This window comes from Corvus brachyrhynchos, unplaced genomic scaffold, assembly GCF_000691975.1.
Source record: "Corvus brachyrhynchos isolate BGI_N302 unplaced genomic scaffold, ASM69197v1 scaffold449, whole genome shotgun sequence".
Classification (NCBI taxonomy): Eukaryota; Metazoa; Chordata; class Aves; order Passeriformes; family Corvidae; genus Corvus; species Corvus brachyrhynchos.
In genome coordinates this window covers 903,430-924,805 of record NW_008240049.1, presented here as the reverse complement: position 1 = coordinate 924,805, position 21,376 = coordinate 903,430, and the positions used below count along the sequence as shown (strand labels likewise).

Here is a 21,376-nt window from a genome sequence, read left to right as displayed (position 1 = left end):
GGGCCTGTGCCTTCAAAATGTTCTGTGCCCACTGCACATGTTTCTGTCAAGGTGATTACTGTGGTTACTGGGGAGAGAGGTTTTTTTTCCCCTCACAGAGAGTATTTTTTAATGTATAAATGGGATTCTCAGAACATCTGACTTGGGGTATTTTCAACTAAGTTGTAATTCTGGGTGTCAAGGAAGAGTATACTATCTGAAAGGATGTTGGAATTAGTCTGTATTAGACAGGTTTCTGAACACAACCTTAGCACCAGTGTTGGACTTCCAGCCAATCATGTAATATCAGTTCTGAGCCTCCACCTTCTGAGCCTCCACATTCAGTGTGTGCCTGAACTACATATGCAAACCAAACTGGGAAATTTAATAAAATCTCAGTGCAGGAGTTTTAACTTTGCAACCAAACTAATGGGGGAATGTAAGTTATTGTCTTGACTTCTGCATTGTCAGAGTCGGTGTTGACAGTATTGCAGGATTTAATTTTTTATTATTTGTTCTGTTGAAAGAAAATCAATATGGAAGTTTTTTGAGATGAGAACCCCTCTTAGTAATGTTAGTAGTTGATTACCTTTTGGGGTTAGAAAGAGGGAAATACTCCTTTATCAAACAGTGCTTGACAATATCTAAATTATTTATTGTGGCTTTTCATATGGTTTGCATCTAGCATTAGCTGAGGTGGAGATTCTCAGCTGAATTCATATTAGACTTGCACCTATCTCTAGCTTCTTTTTTAACCAAATTCAGCCTTTATGGAATTGCAGCAGGTGAATGACCAAATTTTAATGCAAGTGAGTCTTCATTCAGCATTTTTTATGATTTGGTGGATGTCTACACATTCAGAAATAGGTGTCTTATTGAGAATAAGAAGTTTTGGTAGAGTACACTTTGGAAGAAATCACAGCTGGGTTCAAAGTGCAGGACAGAGACTCAGATGTCTCTGGGATATGGCTTTTTACAGGCCTAGAACACTGGTAAGAGCACTGATGTTATTTTTCTGTGTATGTGCAAAGGGAAGTCTTTGAGCGATCCCCAGCTGATGTGGATGCAGACAAAAGCTCTGTTTTGGCTGTGTCCTTTTGAGAAAGGATTGGCAGCTCCCCTTTCCATCAGACAGCACTGTAAAGACAGGCAAGAATCCCCATGGAGACAACAGGGATCCTAAAGAGAGTTTCCATCCTGCAACAGAACCTGCTGTAGTTTCCTTCCACACCGCTTATGCGTGGCAACATTTTCCTGTGTCCTTGCTCCTTTAGGGTAAATAAAAGCAACACTAGCTATTGCAGAGGGGAAAAAAAACAACTAAAAAACCAGAAAAAGCATTCACCTCAAAATTATATATTTTTTCCAGTTTAAAAGTATGTAATTTCACAGGGAATGCTCTGGGTCTCATCCCGCTGTGAAGCCATTGCTCAATTTCTCCCAGCAGTGGTCGGGTGCCTACAGTTCTCAAAGTGCTGAGCATCCTCTGTGGAAGGCAGGGAGCTGGGATTGAGCTGACAGCTGACTCTGGGATGTTGGCACAGGGCTCGGAGGGCTGGGAGAGTGCAGGGTTTGGCTCCAGGGTTCCCAGCTTCTTTGTGTCAGGCTCCTGGTTAATCACGTCTCATCCTACAGGAAATGCATCCTATTGACTTGGCCAGCATGAAACAGTTAATTTAAAAGACATAGGCAGTGTATGACTTTTGCCATTTTCCCCACTCTGATAAAAAAAAAAGGAAAAGAAGCAACAAGGTTTGAACCCAACTTCTACTCTAAGGGTCAGGTGAGAAAGCAGGGAAGAAAATGAGAAGATTATTTGATTTAGAGATGAGAATCTGTTTAACAACTACAAAAAAGTATGCTTTCATGAGCAACAAAGAGTGAAGAAGGACTGGAAAGATGGCCAGGATAACTTATAAGAATATACAGTGAAAATAAATGCAATCTAATAAAGTCAAAAGCTGAATGGTGTTTGGAGATGAAGGTTTGAAAAGCAAGTACCAGTTTTTGTGGAAGATTTATAAGCAGAACACACTGCAAGTCTAAAGAAGAATAGTTGGAAGGAGAAAGATATTGTTGAGTCAAAGTGGGAGGCTCCAGCTCTGTTTTAGCTGTCCTGGAAAAAGTAATGGAGGGAGAGAGAAAGGAAGAAATTGGTTAAAAAATTCATTTGGTTCTAGTGTCTTTTTTTTCTTTTGTCTTAGAAAAGTTTTTTAGGACGTTGAAGAAAAGTCACAAACTGCCAGGAAACAGGCAAGCTGGTGGAAGGATTATGCAAACAACATCATAAAACAGACTATCTCCAGAAGACAGCTCCATGTATTAATTGCAGGTGTGCAGCTGAGCCAATGCAAAGCTATGAGTGGGAATGAACACTGCAAAAGAGTATTTTTCTGTACTGCCCAGCTCCAAACTGGCTTTGTCTGAATTATTCAGTGCTGACTTTGACAGTTTTCCTGTACTCCAGCTCCAGTTGCTACCTCCACCCCCAGCCTGGCTCAGCCACCTTGTTATTAATTACGTTAGTCTGAGTGCTTGGAGATACCCAAGCAGGTCTGGACTTCAGCAGGTTGAAATCTAAGAGCTCTCCTTATTTCAGAGCAGTGCCAGCTGCTCTTGCTGACCACCAGTCCAGATGGACGTCATCCAGCCTGTCCAGGAAGAAGCCTTCTCAAGCATGGTGCTGCCCTTTTGTGATGACAGACACCAGGCTGCTGAGAGGAAAGTGGTTATATGAGCAGTGGGCTCATGAGAGTGTGATAAAGTTACCCAGGAAAATCTAATCTTTAAGAACAGAATGAAGTTTGAACATCAGCCTTTGATTAGGGCTGGCTGGTAATGCTCCATGCAGGTTTTGGTATGTGAGTGTGTGAGAATGTGTGTGTGTACTTGGAGGTGTGCACTCTGGTATGTTTTCTTTTTTTTTCTGTGAAATAAAGTCTTTTTTTTCTGTCCAAAATGTTCCTTTTATATATATCTATAAGATGAGGAGGAGCAAGGGAATTGTTAAAACCTATTTTAAAATTCTCCATGAGAAATGACATTTTTTGCTCACTATCTCTGAAATACATCTACAGACACAGTCAGGTTTTTCACCCACCTATGAATACTTTGGCATTGTCATGTCCCTACTCCCCTTGCCCTTTCCTTTCCTCCAACTTTCAGCTGTGTTCAGTAAGTTGGGTTCCCTTGCTCATACATCATACCTTCCAGCCCTCTTATCTTTATCACTGTTCATTGTAGTCACTCTATTTTATTGACTTCCTTTTTATATTGAGTTGCCCAAAACTGATCACAGTTTTCCAAGAGGGGCCTCACCAGGGCTATGTATGGAGGAATTATTACCTCTGTAGTCTAGCAAGTAATTCTGCTCCACATCCCAGTATGGTATTTGCCTCTTTGTGCTACAGTCTCTCACTGTGAGCTCATATTTAATCTGTCATCCACTATCACTCCCTAAATAAGTCCTGCAGCACTTCCCCTTTAGTAATAAAAACACAGAAAAATGTTTGAAGAAGAAAGTGAGTTATCCCCTTGGGTGGCTCTTTGAGCAAACCAGGGTTTTCATACAGCTGGAGAGACATCGAAGCACAGCCTCACACTCTGCTTCCACATATCTGGATTTTGCTGCTCTGATGCCAAGAGTGAAAACAAAGATGGCATTTCCTATTTGTACATGTTTTCTTAATATTTGCTGGTTGCAGCCCAGAGGATTGATAGAGTGGAGGAACACCGTATCTACTTTTAGATTTCATATCTACTAGATTTCAGAAATCCTGCTTTAAGCAGTTTGGAAGGATGTGCTGTGAATGTTTCTTCAGCTACTTGACATTTTATGGAAATCAAGTGAATGTTGCTGTATATGGGCAAAACTAGGACATGACTTGAGTTGAAAATTTGCCCCCCCCCAGGTCTGGAGGGTTCTCCACTTTCCAGACTGGATACCTTTCAAGCACACATTAGAGTGAGCATTTTCTCAGAACTGTCTGTCTTTCTTTTCTACTGCTGAATTTATTTAGAAGAACTTTGTTGATATTCAAAGTTGAAAAGCCTGCACAGTGTTTAATTTTCTCCTTCTTTTTGGGCAGTGGGTTGTCCTTCCAGAATAAAAATCCTTTCCTTTTTAGTCCATCTGATAATTCAACATAATTAATCACTGTGAAAAACACCAGTGAGGATTTCTAAACATTGTGTGGGGAAGTATGATGAGCACATATTTACCTTTTGAAGGCTACAGGAATTACAGTATGTCAAATCACATTGCGTTGTATTTGTGGACAGTCTGTTATTTTAGTGTTCAACCATTAAATTTTTCTTTATTTATTTGGAATCAACCTAAAACTGTCACACACAATACAGATTTTACCTTCTTACCATGTTCCTAAGATCTCTCTCTTTTGGTGTCCCTGAAGAAAACCAAGCATCACAATCTACAGGTGAGCAGTTCTTGAAATTGCCTGAAGAGTGCAAGAACTGAATGATGCAGGAAGCAAAAAAAAACCCCATAAATATTGCACAGCACCAGCATTTTTAAAGTGCTCCCTCATTCCTGATTGCAGCATAAGAGCACACATTCATAAGGCACGTCACCCTGAAATTGATGGGAACCTTTCTGTGGACTACACAATTTGTGTACTAAGTCTCCAGGTTCTTGAAGTGAACTCTCGCTGCTACAAAGAGCTCTTAAAATTACATTTAAATTGGAAATAGAAATCTCCTCAGCCCTGACATTGGAGCAGAGTTATTATTTCCCATGCCTGTCTTCTCTCACTCAGGAAGCCGCTGCAACATGAAACCCTCTTCTGATTGTTCCTCCTCCAAATGCCTCTCTCAACTGCCTGAGCCACACTATTTCCTTGTGAAAGGAGGAAAAATATGGGAATTTAGGCAAGCAGAACAGTCCTTGCTTTCAGAGTGAAAAAGCAAGGTCAAGAGGGATCTGATTTTCCCAGCCACTGAAACGTGTTTACCTTCTTCCTTCGCCTTGGCACAAGCACAGGTGAAGTGCAATTCCCAGTTCAGTAAACTGTTGCAGAATAACCACGGGCTAAAGAGAGTCCTCATGTGTGCTTTAGAACTCATGAGAAGATACACTCCCAGCAGTTTAGTCTTGCAGAACCAGTAAGTAGTGAGAACACACCTATAGACACATGCGGACGGCTCTGGACATGCAGTTTATTTTAAATCCAGAAACTTAAGAAGCTAAATCTGCTCATTCTAGTGGGATGACACAAAAGAGGGAACATGACTGCTGAATTATAAGTACAGCAGGGTGAGTGGGATAGTTGGGAGACACAATTTTTTAATAAGGAACGGAACCAAGACCGGAAGGAATTGTTACATTCTCACTGTAGAGATTTTCTTTTTCCTCTGGAAATTAGGGTGAAGATGCTTAAGTACTTGAAGGATGTTCTGGAGCAGCCTGCTGATCAGAAGTGGGCAAGAGAAAGGTCTAATTGAGTTGAGATCATTTCCAAGAGAGATTAGGTGGTGTTACTGCATGCAGTCACTCCCAAGTGCTCCAGACATGCCCTTCAGGGCATGCCCAGTGGTTTAGCTGCTCACCTTGAGAACTGAGTTTTCCAGTCTGCACTGAGAAGGGGACTGAATAGATGAGAATCAGGATACATGGGTCAATTGCCACAATTGTCCATCTGCCGCAATTCACTGGCTGTGAATACAAGGCTGCATAAAAGAATGGACAATTTATCTCCTAAGTTTTCAGTAAGATTTCCCCAGAAAGGCGACATGATTAGAGCTGCAGACTGACTCACAGTGCTATTACATAAACAAGAACCTTGTTTTGGTTCTGTTTTAAAAGGCAAAGGAGTACTGGCTTTAAGTCAGAAATATAAAATATTGAGCGATGCTCTATAAAGGCAACAAGCCTAAACAAGATAGTTGCTTCGCTTTCTTTCAGATTCTCAGGTTCAAGTTAGCAATTTTCTTACATGAATTAAAATGTCTGAGTGGTCCCTAACTTCAAGTCTTAAAAGGAGAGGGATGATGTGAAGAACTCACAGTCTTGTCAAGCAGATACCAGGAGTCAGTTTTGCGCTCTCTGTCTTGGTGGAGTTTGTTGTCATCTACAAAAAAAGAAAAAATCCAACAGTGACGTTTTAGTGACAAAAAACATAAGCAAGGAAGAGATGACTGACTGTGTTGAATGTTTCACAATGAGTGCCATACAGAGTTCTGTCCTTCTTCTGAGTTGCAGGTCTTTCCACTCTGTCTGAACTTTGTTGTGTGGGTTTTTGTACTGAAAATTACCTTGCTCTGCCAAACTCATCTCAGGTGTCTGGAATGTTTTCTTGGTCACATCCAGAGCAATGCAGGTGATTTGGAACAAGAAGGGGTTGCTTTGATTTTTTTCCTTCATCAGATGATGTACCAGGACTCAAAAACAGAGCAGCTGTGTTGGCTACACTGCAGGCATCTAGTGATGTCTGCCAAAGGCTGCATTCCCTTGCAGATGTCTGTGGCTCACCAGGACTGACCAGGGGATGAAGAGATATGTGCCTGTGCACTTGAAACACAGCTACTGTCAGGAACTGGACAATGTGAAAAGCTTGGTTCAGGCCCTGGTCACTTTTCTCACCACCATTCCTTTCCTAGTTTGGAGACAGTTTGGAGCATTTCCTTCTTTTGTTTATTTCACTTGGGAACAAATGGTTCATTTCCCTCTGTCCCAGCTGCTCTGAAAGGTTTTCTAGTTTCTCCAGAATGTATTATGCAATACTGCAGAGCAAGTCCTTTTTTCTTTTCAACTCCATGCCTTTACCATGTATTGTAATCTGTCTGCTCTGATTAGGTTCATCCTATAGAATCACTGCCAAATTCTGTTTTACGCAGCAATGTTTAGTCTTCAGCCTGGAAGCTATGTACCGTCCTTTTAAGATGTTCATACATCAATATCAGTCCTGACTAATCCCAAGAAGCTTTGGATGGCAGGAAGAAGAAAAGCTTCAAGCTAGCTGTGCAAGTTGCAGGACTTGCTGTGATGCTGTGATCTTTGCTCTGGCCAAAATTCCACAACCATCAACAGAAGTTGGGTTTGAGAACAGGGCTGCAAATCTGGTTTCTGACACAGTTGTGGAGGCCACTGCCTCCCCAAGGACTGGGCTCTGCTTCTGTCAAAGAGCTTCACTGCTGATTTTGGAAGGGATTTAGTGGGACATTTGCACTGAATATGTTAATGAGGCTGAAGTATATTTAACCCATCTAATGCTTCTTTGTAAGACCAAAACATTCCAACGTTTTCTTGTGCTTTCCTTAGATAGAGGTGGATTCCAGATCAATATGACTGGTGGTCCCAGTGACAATTAGTAACTCAGTATTCTGTTTAATTAATGTTTATATTGCAGGGGTGTGTGGAATCCGGGCAGGCTGGAGCAGCCCCATGCACACATGCAGTTACAGAGATCCCTGAGCAGCCCTGGAAAAATTAAGAACACTGGGACCTTTACAAAACTGTGTGGGCTTTTATTTACATCCTTATCAAGGCTTGGTTAAAATTTCAGGGTGGTCAAGAAATGGCAAACATTTTTAATGTGAGAAGTGGTCATGGTTTTGTGGGTGGAGGCAACCTTGGGGTTGGCGGTGATGCTTGTGATAAGAAAGGATGGGTAATCCTGCAGCCCAGGGCAGAGGGAATTAAGAAGCAACCGTTAACATGGGAGCTGTGTTGGCTGAGGAGGCCACTTAGCAAATTCCTTACTTGAGCATTCAAGGGCACTCTCTCGCAACTTGATCCTCACTTTTCCAAGTGCAGGGAGGAGAAGAATGTTTCACTGTCCAGAAAGCACCCGGGCCTTAAGATAAATGAGGATTGAAACAAACGTTTCCATTCATATCAGGGGCCCCTCCTCACTAGCGTCCTCACTGATCTGTAAAAACCTTCTTTGTAAGTGGTTTCTAAAGCATAATCTGTGCTTTTAATACCATTTGATTGAATAATTCCAATGCTAGGTTTGTTTTTTAAAGGTTTTGAGAAGTGTTACAAGTAGCAAAAGTTTTTAATAGAAACCTAAAGCCACTGACTGAGGAAAATTTCCTCACCACTCTTCCTGTTGTGGAGAAAACTGGAGAAAAATCAAGCCCAAAACACTGAGGGTCATGTGAATAGCTACAGAGTGGAATTCAGGGGCTTCGTTTCAGTAATTGCAGTGAAATTGCTCCCAGCAGAGGCAAGGAGCAGAGGAGAAATTTTAAAGGTCCAAGCAAGAAATAGCAGAGCTCTACCTGCTTTCCTAAATGCACTGAAGTAATCCTGAGCACAGACCGAGACAACAGAGCAGGGTTTTCTTTTCAGAGCAGACTTCTCTTTTCCTTTCACCACCCAAAAGCCCACACCAGACACTGAGTGAGCTTTACAGGGAACTGAATTTGTTTTGTCTAAAGCCCAAGAGAAAACCAACACCGCCAAAATGGCAAAAGTAGAAAAAAAGTTAGTGTGTGAAGTGTGTTTGTGTAAGGATGGTTTATTCTTTTTTTTTTTGTTGTTGTTGTTCTTTATTTTTTTTTAAAGAGAGGTGAAATCAGTTTAGTGAAAAGTCACATTCACCGTTTGGTGAAGTTGCAGACCAAGGTTATGTTGCAGCTACAAAGAATTTGGAAAACAACATGTGGGCTTGAAAAATGAACCATTCCTACACATATATAACTTAGTATATCATCCTTGATCATAATTATAGACAGATTTGGATTGAATCTATTATTGAATGCATTGTCCTTAGAGATAATCAGGGACATGACCACTAGTGACACTGTGATGGAAAGGTCTAAACAGAGCAGTTCATCATCTCAGCCCTTGAAATGGCTGAGATATGCAAAAGTGCACATTTTATCCAAGAGGTATAAATAGTACAGAGAGAGGAAGAAAAAAATAAAAGGCAAGCAGAGGAATCAGGTGGCTTCACAGACTGCTGTGTTGGAGGAACAATTTGACAGAGACAGAGCAAGATGATGATAACTTGAAAAAGTATAATTTGTCGTGATTACCTCTTTTTTTTTCCCCTTCCTCCCAAAGCAGTGCAGTTTGCAGTTTGCACCCATTGCAATTTCTACCTGGGTAAAAAGATGGCTTGGGTAAAAGACAGTTTACTTGGGAACATACTTGGGTAAAAGATAGCTTAGCGAAGTAAAGTATAATTTAATCCCTTCACTTACCTGGGCCTGCACAAAGTATTTTAGATGTCTTGAAACCTCAGTTAATGAAGCCCCTTGCAAGAGTCCATTAAGTGCCTTGTGGGTGGGATTCATTTCTTGAAGGACACCAAATAGCAGGGAGGGATGATTTCTGAGTGCAGTGTGATTCAGGTAATGCCATACTTCCTCATCCTGAGGCAAATGCCTCGTGTGCACATCTCTCCTGCACTTTCATTAGTCAGCCCTTTCCACCTCTGTAATTTCTCCACACACAAACCCCATATATTCTGTAAGTAATGAGAACAGCTGATTATGTTGCCTTTGGCTACCAGTGATTTCACTTTGCAGGCTTTTCTATCCAAAGGTAATGCACTGATGCAATTGTCACCGTATAGGAAGATGCATCTGTGAAAGAGGCTGGAGAAAATAGGGAGTTTATAACACTGGGATCCTGGGCAGTCTAACTATCATCTGGGGATATGGCAATTGCCTGTTACTCTGCATTACACTACAAAGGGAATAGAAAAAGATCCTCAAAGGGGAATGGGTGATTAAAATGAGCATTTTGTTTCCTCTTTATATTTAATTCTCTTCCTCTCAATTTGAGAGGGCAGCATGCACTATCTGGCTCCGGCAGAGTTATACACTGGAGATGCCATGCCATATTTTTAAACCTTTGAACCATGTTATACTGTTTAAAATGTTTCAGGAGCCATAATATGCTGTTTAAAAGGTTGCAGCATGTGCAACGCATTGAAAACTCTCTGATCTGTAGAGTTACCTTTTCTGCTTGTCAATCCAAGCCCCTTCCCTTTTACTTGCTCTCCGTACTTTGCTTGTTCTGCTTCTGTACCTCTTCCACTAGCATGATTAGTTTTGGCACCATCAGCCATCCAAATGCATGATAGACTTTTAAAATAAATACCTGAAGTGTCCTGTTTCCTCCTTCCTTCGTGCCTACACAAAGCAGTGAGCTTTCCATGCCTAGAAGGCTTCTTTGTACTGGCTCTGTGAACAGACCCCCTGCAGGAAAAAAAAATTGGGAAAATTTCAGACCCTGTGTCCTGACACTCTGAGGCAACTTGTGTTTTGCATGAACACTGGGTCTTTCCTTGGGAGCTCACTGTGAATGTCTTCAGTGAAGCTCTGTAGCACAGATGTGGGCTGCTGAAGCATCTCCAAAGGGCTGGCTCGGAGTTGGAGCAGTGCCCTCATCTAATTTAGAGTCGCCTGGAGGCTGTGAAACAGCTCTCTCTGTGCCTTTATCCTTCCCACGTATTTGTCTTGCACTCCAAGGCTCAGCTCCACAGAGGTATTTGAGCTCCTCGTTCCTTGGTATCAGTGGGAGCCTTGACAGGAAACAGATAGCAAACATCTGTACAAGACCCAGGCCTGAGATTTTGAACCGTCTCGTTTAACATGTGTTGATGATGACAGGATTGAAAAGGGACTACTGTGAAGAAATGTTTTGGTGGCTTGAAATTGCTGAGATTTTGCTCTGCTCTGTGGGCTTAAAAATGGTACAGATGATCCTGCTTTACAGGGTGATTTACAATGGTTATCCCAATCCTCTCTGCTGAGGTCTGCTGGCTGGCTGGACTGCCGTGGAGAAAGTGACTTACCAAGGTTTGCAGTTACACACTGAGCTCCCCCAGGGCTGGGGTCCTAAATCCTTCCCCCTTGCCTGCAAGAATTTACCAAGGGTTTTCATTATTAGCATGTTCATCTTCCTTGTGGCGAGCCGCCGATTTTGGGTAAAGTGTTTTGTTATTGTGTGCACGTTCACATAATTTATTTCTCTTTCACTTGTTGTCCATTTTCTCTATTCTTCTCCTTTGGTATCTGTTCGGTCCCCTTTTTTTCCTTTGTTCCTTCCTTGCTGAGGAAAAGAAAGCAATGGACCTTTTCCCTCACTTGCTTATGAATTCATTCTCATATCACCCTGTTAAACATCTCATTAAACAAGGCACTCTCAGGAAGGGGTTATTGACAGTAACCTCTCCATGTTAGACTTCTGATTCGTGTTTGAAATTAGTTCCAGAACAACAGAGAGAAGCTTCTGGCCTTGAACTGTGATGTCCTTTGTGCTGAAAGCGAGTTTTTGTTTGCACAGTCCTTTTAACCTCGTGCTAGCTCAAGGCCCGATTCCCCAGTCCTCCATGGCTGATGCAATCACTTCAGCTTAAGCAGTGCTAGGAAGATGCTGGAGTAATGTCCCATGAGGCTGTGCTTCCTTACACTGGTGAAAAGGCCAGGGACTAAGCCTGTTTTTTTGTTTTGAACTCACCTATAGCCCCATCTATGCTCGTGAGCCCCACTTCTGTAACAGGCTTTGCCTTGAGCTCATGCGTTCCTTTGTAAATACAATGACCTCCTTGTCTCTACCAACCCTAGCTCAAGAACTGCAATAAGCAGCAGAAAAAGGGCCTTCAGCTGCTGTTGGTGTGTCTTGTTCACACCCTCAGGGCTTCACCTGGGAGTAGGTGAGATATTCACCTTCAAGCAGGTGAATATTTGCAGGGGTGCCTTGGCAAGCACAAATGGAGCCCCTGCCTAATGAAAGTTGTGTGTGTTTTTCTGCCTTTCTCTATTTTAGACAATCCTCACTCACTCAAGGAGCTTGAGGTTTTGGTGTTTCCAGCAAGGCATGAGGTGGCAGTTCCCTTCGGCCTGACTGCAAGGGTTTACCACTCTTAAGGAGTTGCCTTTTTGAGTTTTTTCCACGGTTCAATCTTGTAGTAACAACCACAACCTGAACCTGATCATTACTCTTCCTCCGGAGAGAGATGTCCCTAGTTGTTAAGACTGATTAGATTTATACAGGGCTATTGGAGTAAAATCCCAACAGCTTTTGGGCTGAGTTGGGGTGAAACAATTGAACACAAGATCTCTAGCCAGATGAGAAAATCTATCATTTAAATTTCAGGTGGTCTCCCTGCTAGGTATGGCAACTTGCTCATCTGGGATGGGTCAAGGTGTGTGTTGCAAACCCACACTACCACCTGCAGCCCTAGCTTAGGATTCAGGTTTGTCTGTGCTTAGGAGAATATGTCCCATGTTCACGTGAGATGCAAAACCATGTGGCCTCTCTGGCCAGCACTGCTCCAAGTTTCATTTGGAGAAGTCTGGAACTCCTCTGTCAGCCACCCAGGTTAGCCTGATGTGTTCATCTGTTATTTGTATGAGAGCTGGTCGAAATGCTAATTGAGATCACCATTCTACTAAAACCAATGTAGCAGGTGGTGTAAAAACACAGTAATAAATGCTCTGTCTTGAAGAACTTATGATCTGAAAGTGCAGGGAAGAGGCTGGGTGGGAAAGGGGAAAAAAAGCAAAATGGCTTGGAAGCTGTCAATGGAAAGGGCTGCAGTTAAGTGTTGCCATACAAATTTATTTCAGTGGGATGGAAACTCTGCTGTGTCTGGTTATGTATGATCTATCCAGACAAGGGAGGTTTCATCCACACATCTCCTGCAGCCCAGCCTTTGACAACATCACTTCACTCTTTCAGCAGGTACTGGAGGAATGCAGCTCATGCTAAACGTGCAAATAAAGGGAGGAAGGAGAAATTACCTTCTGCTGCGGAATGCTGTCTGGCATGCTGGCTCCTGTGCATGCACACACACACACACACACGCATTCATTTATGGACACACAAAGAGACCCAGAAGGAGGTGAGAAGGGAAAGTTTTTCAGCCTCACACTAAGCCTCACAAAGGGAGCGAGTGAATTCTCTGAGCGAGCGGCAAGGATTTGGAGGAGAATCCAACTGCAGCTTGTGTTTCATATTTGCATTGGATGCTCAGGTTTCCAAATTAAATCTGCAAGTTAGACAGGAGTCCATGTTGTCTGCTGATCATCTGTTTAGGGGGAGAAGGAGAACAGAAATGCCAGAAGAAAAATACTTGCAAACAACAACAGTAATTAAAATCAAGCATTTGAGTACTGCCACCCCTCCCCCCAGCCAGATTTGTCTGGGGAGAAGATAAATAACTTCAACTGCAGGCTCCATGCTTGCTCAAGAGTTGAAATATTTAAACCAGGTCCCAAAAGCCCATACACATTTTTAATCAAAACCCGCTCTTTTTGGTTCCTTTTTCTGCATAAATACCCTGACTTGATAGAACACCAAAACCTCATTAAGTTGCGATCAGTACAATACAAAAGTTGAAAGTGAACAATGCCATTTAAACTGCTGCAACTGTACACATACTGTGTTAGACATTTCTCAGGTTCAAGGTTACACATGGCATCATAAGGAGTTCACCTCCTCCCCCACTTCTAGTGCTAAACAGGGTTGGATTCTTGCCAGAACAAAAGAATCTGCAGTCAGTTCCTTCAAGATTGAAAAGTAAATTTGGGTTTTTTGTTTTTTTTCCCCCTGCAGGGGAAAAAAAAACCAGCAAAAACCCAAACCCAACAAAAAACACACATACCAAAAAAAACCCTGAAGAAAAGCAGACAGCTGCTAACTAGTTGTCTAGCTGTCTGTGTGTGGACATTTTCTTTCATCTTGTCATACCTTTTGTGCTGTTTGAAATGTTTGGAGCTTAGACTTGAAGAACACTCAGTGGATTCCAGACTTGTATTAAAAGAAGGGAAAAGAAAGGCAGAAGAGTTCTGACAACAGATGTGTGTGTTTGTGTGTTGGGGCCACATCATTCCAAGCATCAGCTAGGGCATTGATTTTATTTTCGTCTGACTGAAGGAAATTTTTCAGACAAGAAAATACATGATAACAATGCAATTTGTAGAAAAACACATACATCTAGAATGCAAGTAAGAGGGATATGTTGCGAGACCTCTGCAGAATAAGCAGAGACCATTTGGTCAGTCATATCTGCTGCTTTTGCTGTTTTTCTGCTTCCATAGAATGGGTAAAGTCATCTATTTCTGGACAGTTTTCCTCTGCTTTGGCATCTTAGCTGTTGGAAGGAAGCAAGGCAGAAGTCTAATTAATGTCAGTGATCTTCAGTGAGCTTTAGATCAGACTGTGGTGTATTTAAGTCTGCTGATTTCTGTTGCCTTCTGCTATGCAGACAGTGAGTGCAGAAGGGGACTGGCTCTTACTCTGGCTTCCAGATAGTCCTCTGGAACTTCTAATTTCCCCAAACTCACCCCTTCCTACAGCATAACATAGAAAGCAAAACCAGCTGACAAGTGAGCAGAAGCAAAAAGGAAGAGAGGAAACCACTGAAACACTTCCCCTGTGGCGAGGAACGCTTCTCATCCCGTTCCTTTCCAACTGCCCTTCCTGGCACCCGGAAGATGAAGAGTTGTCTTCACACTTCCTCTCTCCTCAGGAGGAGCAGGGCTTTGTGGCTATCAGCAAGTCCAAGGCAGAAGTCTCCGAGAAGGGGAGCTTACTTGGGGGGACCAGAGAATCCCTAACCCATTCCCATCAGCGTCTGTGAGATTAGCATTAGGCAGGGAACGGCATCCCCTCCCCTCTCTGTGCCAAGAGGCAGCTGAAGCAGAAAATTCCAGGTGCTTTGTGGCTGCCTGCACATCCTGTGACCCATCTGCCCATATTTCTTAACCAGGGGACACAGGCTGGGGAGGCATCACCATCACCATTAACTGTGACCTTGCTGCTTCTCTGGTGATGGTGGTGGTGTTTGGAGACAGGGTGACCCTGGTGGTTCATCACTCCTTGGAGCAGGAGTGTCCAAGAGGAAGTTCTCATGGGCTTAGTGTTTTACCCTCCTCCACCAGCAGCCTTTTGTGCTTCTTCTTGCACTCACCAAAACACCAAAGCTGTGAGGACAGGAAGAAGAATTATGCTCGTTTCCAGCACCCAAGAAGCCTGTCTGCTTGGATCTCAGGTAATTCTTCTTGCTTGTGCTACAGAGATGGCTTCTGCCAAAGCAAAGGTATGATACCTTCATTTAAAATAGCTTCTGCCACAGACTTCTCTCTCTTCAGGCAGAAGAAAGTGCTCAAAACTCACAAACTTCCTGAAGTAATCCCATGGGTTCTCTGGTGCTCTTCAGCTTTGACTCTGGAGCCACTGTGCCTGCCATGGCCACAGAGTGATGGCCAGAGACCCTCTTGTCTGTGCTGTGCCCCAATCACATGTACCAGAGGATGTCCATGAGCTTCTGAGACTAAAGTGACATGAGAGAACTCACAGCTTGAAACCTTAGGTGAGAGACAAGAGCTTTAAACCAGGGGTTGGTTTTTCGTCCTGACAACAGATGTCTTTTCAGGAACTCCTTGGTAAGACCCTGGATGATCAAGAGGTTGAAGGGAGATGGGATATTTACATATAAAAAGGAACTCTACTTTTGGGATCAATTAGACTATTCAGGGTTCACTCTATACCCCCTTTTTTCCCAGACTTTATAGAGCCCTTGCTAGGATTAAGCCTCCATCGAGTAGATTATCTTTACATAGAGGCTGGATCTAGTGTTACAGGCTCTTTATTATCTCTTCTTTGAGACTGTGCAGGCTATCCCCTTGAAGTTCTTAACCCTTAAAGCACTTTATCTAGTATTTATTGTTTCTTCTCCACAGGCATCTGAGATGGCAGCATGGGTATACAGACCCCACCTGTCCTCGTTCTCCACAAGAACATCATCTCTCCTCCCCCTGCTTTTTCTGTACACAGGGGGCTCACACCAGCATAAGGCCCTGTTCCCTAATCCTTTTCATCCCCAAGAAGGGTGCACCATTCTGGCTTGATTCGGGTGGGCTGCAGCATTCCTGTCAAATGCAAACATATTCCAGCTGCTGGGAATTTGATGCATTTGTTTTGAGGGATGTAAGAAAGGCCGTCAGTGGATCGGGTGGTGAAAAGGTCAGGACTGACCATCTGAGGAAAGTGGAGATAAGAGGAACATGGGGTAGAGGGTTACAAAGTAGTGACTGGCTTAAAGTTTTCTGCAGCAATGCTGCATCTATTGAGCATTACAGGGTGTTTGAAAGAGTGGAAGTTCCTGGGTGCGAGCTTGCACTTCCTCCTAAAATGACAAATTCTGGAGAAAGCAAGAGGCCATGTGGAATCCTGGGTCTGGTTTCTCTGTGCATGGGCTCCAAGAGGCAGCTTCCCACCCCTGCCATTCCTCCTATGCTACCTTCCCTATTCTGATGTGACCATTGCTGCTATTAGGACCACAGGTGAGAAGAAGATGGGATTTACTGAGTGGCAGTATCTAGACTTTGGTGATATTTCCTTCTCACTGTTCCTGTGGTGGAGCAGAGAAATATTTCTCCCTGCCAGGCTCCTGCTCAACAAAATGTCAAACTTTTCTGAGTTGCTTTATTCACAATTTTTTAATAGCTTCTGGCAGTGGACACTGGAATCTGCTCCAGTGCTATCATATTGACTTCCATTTATTTCAGCAGAAGAAAGTGATTGAAAATAACATCTTGGAGTGATCTCCAAATTGTCTTGCACCCTCAGCTTGTAAATGTCCCAGGCAGCATTACCCTGATTTATCAGCAGACGAGATCTCCAGCTGGTGTTAGCTAATGCATGCTCCCTGTCCCTGTCTATTTGTGCCACTCTCTTGCCATGTCTTTTCTCCCTAACTGGGCATGGCAGAGCTGAAATAAACAGAGCTGCATTGATTTTAATGGTTCACTCTCATCTGAGAAGGACAGGGTGGGCTTCTTAGCTATCAGCTCCTCAGATGTCTTCTGGCCAGCAAATGAAGCATATACTCTCTCTTTCTCCCTGCACTAGATATGCTTCTCCTGCAGTCATGCCACCCCAGTCTGAACAGGAATAATCACAGCTCCTCCTGCACTGACAATGGCCACTTACGTGAAAAATGCAGAACTGAACAGGCTACGGCTAAATGTGCTGGAAATATGAAGAGGAGAATGATCTTTGGCTGTGCATCAGAGAGCATTAAGGCATTCTGAAGCAGATTCCTCTTGCTCTCTGGGTTTAATTCAGAAGGGATTTTCTAGCCACAGAATCAAGCTCTTCACTGCATGATTTCTTTCCTGCAGGAGCTCTGAAATTGTGCATTCTGTGCGGGACACAAAAAAGCCATAAAGGGGTCCAGGGGTGTGTAGGAGTTTCTGTGGAGATGACAGCAGACCTTCCTGCTGTTCCAAATGTGCAATGCTGTTGGACCTGAGAGGCATCATTCCTAGTGAATTCCAACAGGGGAGACTTGATCTCCATTTCTAGATATTCACATCGCCTGTTCTTAGTCAGCTCATACTTTTCTAAATATTTTTCCTCTTGATCTCTTAAAATAGTTTCCCAGGCTGTCTCTACTGCTGACGTTAACATGCTCCAGTCTGTGTTCCTTTTTTATTATGTCTCTTTGTCTCCTCTTTCTTTTTTTTAAACAAAAACCACATAACTGCCTTATATAATTCACTTTTGAGTTCATAAGCCATTTCTCCTAAACACAGCCTTCATGTGGAAACATGCAAGGATGCTTCTTTGGCTTTCAATTTTTTGTTTGTTTGTTTGCTTGGTTGGTTTTTCTGGGTTTTTTTTTTTGTTTGTTTGATTGTTGTTGTTGGGTTTTTTTGTTGGTTTGTTTGGGTTTTTTTGTTTGTTTTTAAATTCTGGATGTATTATGTCACCTAAATTCACTGCTAACAATTCAGTATTCCTTCTGCATACTTCCTTGATACCTTGCCTCACTTTTCCAAAATCACAAGTTCAGCTGAAATGCAGCATGGCATCCTTGGTATGAGCTAGAGAAACCATACTTACTCTCAAAATAATCAGCATTTACGAATAATTACACAATCAATTTTGCATTGTTTTGTTGTAAAACACTCATTCTGTAGCAATGATCAAAGTATTTAATGCGGTTTTTCCTTTCTTATGCATACTTATTTGTTGTTCATACATCATTTGCCTGCTAAGACCTGCGATTGCTGGTTTTGATGTTACAAGTTGTTGGATATTTCTTGCTTTCAAGTCTCAGTGTTTGCCCCACATCATTGAGTGCCTATTATATCTAAAATGCTTCCTTTTCTAGATCTGTTTACACCTATAAATATGCCTAGCTTATCATTTGATATTGTCCCCCATTCCTTTGCCAAAGATTGTCTGGCTTTTATCTTGCATTTTAAGCTAGTAAATATGAGTGTTCATGAAAGATTACAAACATAACAAACTTGTCTCTAGTTGTGCAATCAAGTGTAAGTGTGGCTGCCTTTAAACAGAATGTGTAAATTCTGTGATCTCTGCGATTTCCTTTAATAGGCCTGTTGTAAGTTGTCTCCTGTTATGCTGCAATACACATTAGGTGTATTCTTAGTAATAAGACCACTCTTCATGAATATACATGAGCAGTTATTTAGCACAGGTGGGAAATGACAGCTCTGGCTGGATCCTAGGCAGGATTAAATTGATAGACTTTCCCTGGACAAGCTGGTTTAGCTGCAGTGGGAAGCATTATCCCAAATGTACCAATGACACAATGGTTGGTGTCATCCCATGGTTGGTGTCATCCCATAGCACTGACCTGGGTAAAATTCCTCATGGGTATAAAGCAGCGTGTGCATTTGAGGTAATGCCTTTTCTTGCGTTCTGATTTGTCCCCTATTTGTTCTACAGTGTTCCTTGGTGGTTTATTGGATCCTGACGCTCCCCTCTGGTTCAGTCTCATTGAGCGATCCCTTGCTGAGTGTCTCCAAATGGGGCCCTCTGTTTAATTCACCCTTGGCTGCCAGTGTTGTCACACCCTCTGTGGAAGTGGCAGTGCCGGTTATAACCCCCGTGTGACACTTTTGGGGGGTAGTGGCAGTGCTCAGCTTGCTGGCAGCCTCACAAGCACTGAGCCACACCTTCCTGAAGGTGCAGAGCCATTGCTTCTATCCCTTCATCCTATCCTAATTCATGCCCACTGGATCCTGCTTTTAGAGCTGGGCTGAAGGTGTGACATTGCTGCCGTTTTCACCTGATTGACCTCCCATTTTGAGCATGCAAGTGAACACATAGAGGATGGGATTAATGTTGATTACTCACACACATGGGGCCTAAATTTTGTCCATGGAAATGAATGAATGAGATTTTGGTGGCTTTCACAGGGGGTTAGGTCGGGCTGGAGGGTACATGGAACACCAACTCTGGAAAACATCTTTGAAGCGTTGGCCAAAGCACTGAAATGTTGTCATCTTGTGGAAAGTTTAATTTTTTTTTTTTTGTTTTGCCTTATAATCATCTCTTCTGGGCTAGTAAGTGCGAAAAATAGCAGCATGCAGTCACAGCAGGTATTCTCTGAAAAGCAAACACACACAAACACACACACACACACACAAACCAGTGTGTTTGTGAATGTGGCTGTTGGTGTTTTGTTGACAGAGCCTGCTCACTCTATGCCTCACGTTAGTCATATTCTGTCATGTGTCTGAGCTGAAATTCCTCACTCAATGATCTAGGCTGAGATAGCATCACCTGGAAATGCCAGGTCCCTCCAGTGGGACCAAGCCAGAAGGTGAAGGATATATCCCTGCTCTGATGTGCGTTGCGTTATTACAACATGCCAAGGAGAAAACGGGTGAACAGGTGTGCAGCGAGCAGAGGGGGGATACAGCAGGTTGTACCTGCACAAAACAAGGAGAAAACTGTTCTTTATCAAGAGGATGGTTTAGAGTCCCTTTTTCTTGCTCCTGCCTGAGGATGAAGGTTATAAAGCTCATCTGAAGCGGCTCATCTGACCATGAAGATCAGATGAAGCGATTTCTCTCTGTTTGCTCCTGCCAGGGGGAGCCAGAAAGACCCTTGGGTGAGGCTTGGCTCCACTGGGGCCTTCCAGGAGAGGCCACCAGCAGTGATGATGGGTTATAGAGGCAATGGCTCGATGACCTTCCTTCCTCCTTGCTCTCTTCCATTTTGCAAATTTTAATATGGAGTCTGGAAAAATGCTCTGATGATAAATAAAAGTGAGGGATGACAATATTTAAATTATTTCAGGACACACATTCTAAACCCTCTATCATCAACATAACTGTTTGAAAGCAGGTTTTTATCTGCTCCTCTGTGATGAAATTAAAAAGGGATCTGTTAAGGGTGTGTCTGGAGAGAGGAAATCCCACCCTAAACTTCACTGGATTAGTGTCAGATGCAAAGCCCACTGGAAAGAGCGAGAAATCTCCTGGTGAGCTTCGTGGGCCTTCAGTTCAAGGTCTAAATGTCTGATCTCTGAATAATGCCTCTGATTATTTGTGTAGCTCTCTTCTCTCATCATAATCTCTGCTTCTTGCTGTTGAGTCAGGAGGAGCCATGTAGCAATTTGAAGGACTTACCTGGCAAGAGAGAGTAGCCTGGCTGTAAATCTGTATGTCTTGCTGTCTGCAGTGCTCAAATCAGTCTCAAGTGACCATATGGAGTAAATGTACAAACAGTCTCATCAGACCTCAATTTTCTCTTCAGTGTTTACTACAGACCTTTTAACAATTTCTGTTCTTTCCCATAAGCCTCTTGTTTTGCTGCAATGTGAAAGGAATAGAACTGGAGGCCTTTTTCCCATTTGTCTGCAATTATTTATAATATCTTGCATCTTAATTTGCAGCAATGGAAAGCAGACAAAGAGCCAACCCTGCTCCATCTGATGAGAGCTTTGACCTGTTTTTCCTGGGTATAAACAGCTGTAGCACACTCAAAGCAAAGGACAGTCTGACCCCATTGCAAATCATCCCTAAATTCACCATTGGATGCTCTTTTGGAAAAATCCATTTTTCACTGTTTGCATCTAGTTTTGAATGCTTACATCGTACCATATGTAATTTGAAAACTATTTTCAATGGTCATGAGTTTTTCCCTGGAGTGTCTTCCCAGGTAATCAAATGTTAGTGGTTTTTGTATTTCAGAGATGCTAGCCTTTATTTTATTAAGTGCTTTGCATTCCTAACATGATGCTCATCTTCACTGATTCAGTGCTTAGAATCATAGAATACAATGATAGAGCAATTTGAGCTGGAATTCAGTAATTTAAGATCATCGAGCCCAACCATTAGCCCAGCACTGCCAAGCGCACCACTAAACCTTGTCCCTTAGTGCCACATCTACATGTCTTTTAAATACCTCAAGGGACAGTGATTCAAATACTTTCCTGGGCATCATCTTCCAGTGCTTGACAACCCTTTCAGTGAATTAATTTTTCCTGGTATTCGAACTAAACCTCCCCTTGTACAACTTGAGGCTGTTTCTCCTCATCCTGTCACTTATTACTTGGAAGCAGAGCCTGACCATCCCCCCCCACCAGCTGCCCCCTCCTGTCAGGGACTTCTGCAGAGCCATGAGGTCCCCACTGACCTCCTTTGCCTCCAG

At 42.9% G+C, this 21,376-nt stretch overlaps 1 long non-coding RNA gene across 2 annotated transcripts; it reads right to left on the bottom strand.

The window, feature by feature from the left end:
• Positions 1-5,114: 5,114 nt before the first annotated feature.
• On the bottom strand, positions 5,115-10,165 carry LOC108449180. Of its 2 annotated transcripts, none has more exons than XR_001865318.1 (4): positions 10,052-10,165; positions 6,001-6,065; positions 5,545-5,650; positions 5,115-5,401 (listed from the first exon to the last, which is right to left on the bottom strand). It is a non-coding gene; the product is annotated as an uncharacterized LOC108449180 (long non-coding RNA). The 2 variants fall into 2 exon arrangements; XR_001865317.1 differs by lacking the exon at positions 10,052-10,165 and adding an exon at positions 9,148-9,498 and having other exon boundaries at positions 5,116-5,401.
• Between the last annotated feature and the right edge of the window lie 11,211 nt (positions 10,166-21,376).